The sequence below is a fragment of the Callospermophilus lateralis genome, chromosome 4 (genome assembly GCF_048772815.1).
Source record: "Callospermophilus lateralis isolate mCalLat2 chromosome 4, mCalLat2.hap1, whole genome shotgun sequence".
NCBI lineage: Eukaryota > Metazoa > Chordata > Mammalia > Rodentia > Sciuridae > Callospermophilus > Callospermophilus lateralis.
In genome coordinates this window covers 165,657,984-165,660,912 of record NC_135308.1, presented here as the reverse complement: position 1 = coordinate 165,660,912, position 2,929 = coordinate 165,657,984, and the positions used below count along the sequence as shown (strand labels likewise).

Sequence of the window (2,929 nt, the reverse complement as noted above, 5' to 3'; positions counted from 1 at the left end):
ATCCTAAAATTCCACCAAAAACTCCAAGAACTGATAAATGAATTCAGCGAAGTTCCTCATATTCTTGAACTTCAATGTCAACTCTGCTCCAGATCAGAGCCTGGAGCATGGTCACAGGCTATAGAATATGCACAGGACACTCCTGCTGGCCAAACTCAGCAGGGCCATGCTGCTTACAGCAAAGGGAAAGGGGTGGCTGGTCCCCGGGAAGGCCTCTGGACACTCAGGCACTGAGACCCGGGCATGGCATGGCCATTTTAGTGAGAAAGCCCATGAGATCTGCAGCTGTGCATGGACATGCTGGGGAGCTGAGCAGCACGCCTGGTCCAGTGGCCTCCAGCCCAGCTCCTCGTCCTGGACCTTCTGACAACCAACCCAAAGCTCAGAGCGAGGGATGTGAGTAGCCCAGGATCCCACCTCAAGATGGTGGCTGGGCAGCTCTGGGTGGGAAGTGGCCTCGGACACAGACTCAGGCTGTGGGAGATGGACAGTGACCCACCACCCAGGGCTGCTGGGGTCTTCTTAGGAGACTTGCAGCGCCCAGCCAGCTGTCTGGGGTGAGTGTGGATTCACAGGATGTCTGCCGGAGATTCTCCTGGACAGAAGTGGGGAGTGGACTGCTAAGTCCCCCACAAGGCCTGCGGCTCTACTTGGCAGGACCCTTGAAAGGAGAGAGCCTTTGTCCCCAGATCACCTTGGTGATTACACAGCACCAGTAACTGACCACACCTGGCCCTTGGTCCAGACTCTGCAGAGCAGCCGTGGTCCAAGGCCACACTGGGAACAGCCAGCCGCATTGCTGTGGGACCCCACGTCATGCTTCCATTGAAGACAAATTCACATAAAGGCCAGTCCCCGGGCCACCCACTGCCAATTCCCCAACTGTTCAAAGGACACAGGGGGGCCACAGCAGTGATGGACAGCCTTCAGTTTCATTTCAGATTATGAGGTGTATTTCGCAGGAGCCACGATTCCCAGGGACACCAATGTGCACGTGGGACCCCTGGGATCCTACCCAGCCCCATAGCATTCTGCTCGGCACTGTCTGCCCTTCCCAATGGACACATGACCACCTGCATGAAGGACAGATGGACCTCCCACCATCTGCAGGACAGATAAACACGTGGGCCGAGAGGTGGATGGGGGCCAGCGGGCAGATCTAAGTGAGGAAGGGCTGTGGAGCTCATGCGTGCACACGTGTGTCCCCGAGAAGACAGCTCGGCCACAGTTAATTACTTGTCCTCCAGAACTGCTTAATGTATGACCGTAGTTCCTGAAGAGAAAAATAAACATTTGCCCTACTTCATGGAGCGCGTCTGAGGCAACAATAACAGATTAGCGGCTCTTTGCATAACATACTTCAGTGCGTTCATTCCATTAATATTGGACTTAATAGTCTCTCATGCCCACGAGAGCCACAGCGAGTGCCCCTCACAGCTGGGTTTCATCCGCTCCCCAGACAGCACAGGGGGAGGGGGAGAAGTGGGGTGGCCCTCCCCATCCTGCCCACCAGGGAAGCTCAGGCTCCTTCCCCCCACCCTCTGCCAGACATGGTCTGTTCTTTCTGCAGGTCAGCTGGCCTTCTCCCCGCCCAGGTCACCTCTGCACAGACACACTCACCTCCCGCCTGAGGAAGGTGCCTCCCCAGCTGGCCTGAGCTATGTGGGAGCAGCCGGGCCGCTGGGGCCTCCTCTGCACCCCCAGGGCTCCCCAGCAGCAAGAAGTGTCCTTCATGTGCCCCTGGGACTCGATGCCTCCTTCTGAGTGTTCCACTCCGATTTCAAATGTCCTGGGTTGAATCGCACCCCTCCTCCAATCCGCACATTGAGGTCCCAAACCCCAGAACCCCAGGGTGTGGCTTTATTTGGAAGCACAGTTGTTGTAGATGTAATCAGTGAAGGTCATGGGGTGGGACTGGACCCTGATCAACAGACTGGTGCTCCTATAACGGGAAATGTAGGGAGGACTCCATGTGCAGACGAGGGTAGACTCAGGGCAGTGCTTCCACAAGCCAGAGACACCAGAGATCTCCAGCAAATCCCAGAAGCAAGCCCGGAGCTGGGCAGACCCACCCTCGCAACCTCAGAAGGAACCAGCCTGCCAGCACCCAACCTCAGACTTGGGACCTCCAGAACACGAGAGCGTAAGAGCCTTTGGCAACTTGCCTGGTCTGTGGCTCCTTTTCATGGCAGGCACAGGACACCAATGGACCAAACTTCTCTGCAGATGGTAGAGGGGCCCAGGTATGCAGCTCAGTGGGAGGGTCACCTTGTCATGTCAGATGCCGTCTTTGCAGGACTGTTCTCCAGGAGTTCTCTACACTCCTACCTGACCGCTCCAGGTCAGAATGTGGAGACTGTCCAGGGCCATGGTCACCAACACCCAGGAGGGCAGCTGCTCCCTGCTCCTGGACTCTCACTGTCCAGTTTGCTCTTGTTCCAGCAGCCCCAGCAGCTCCAGAGCTCAGGAACCAGGGCCAGGATAACACAAGCCATCTGCTAAAATAGATGACAGACAGTAAAGCAGATAGGTAGAGGCTAGATGGACAAACGATAGTGGATACCGATGTCAGGTGAAACAGAGGAAAGCATAATAAATAAAAGACAAAACAGAACCAAACAGATGAAACAGTTAATCAAAATAGAGAAAACTTATAAGACACACTGACACTGCACACTCTCAGACTCCACACTCCCCACCAGCCACCGCTCCACCCAGGGGCCCGGCCACCGGACCTGGAGATTCCATGCCACTGGGGCACCTTGGCAGGACAGGTGGTTTGTGCTGACAGCCAGGAGCAGAGTGGATGCAGGTGGCCAGCACGGTGCTCTGGCCATTCTCCCGCCCCCTGCCCGTGCAGAGACCCTCTCTGGTGCTGCTGTGTCACCCAGAGACCAGGTGCTCCCCAGGAATGAACTCAGATGAGCTC

At 56.2% G+C, this 2,929-nt stretch overlaps 1 long non-coding RNA gene across 1 annotated transcript; it reads right to left on the bottom strand.

The window, feature by feature from the left end:
* Positions 1–1,130: 1,130 nt before the first annotated feature.
* Positions 1,131–2,468, bottom strand: LOC143397320 (uncharacterized). The gene is made up of 3 exons (XR_013091155.2): positions 2,166–2,468; positions 1,621–1,942; positions 1,131–1,273 (listed from the first exon to the last, which is right to left on the bottom strand). It is a non-coding gene; the product is annotated as an uncharacterized LOC143397320 (long non-coding RNA).
* Positions 2,469–2,929: the final 461 nt, after the last annotated feature.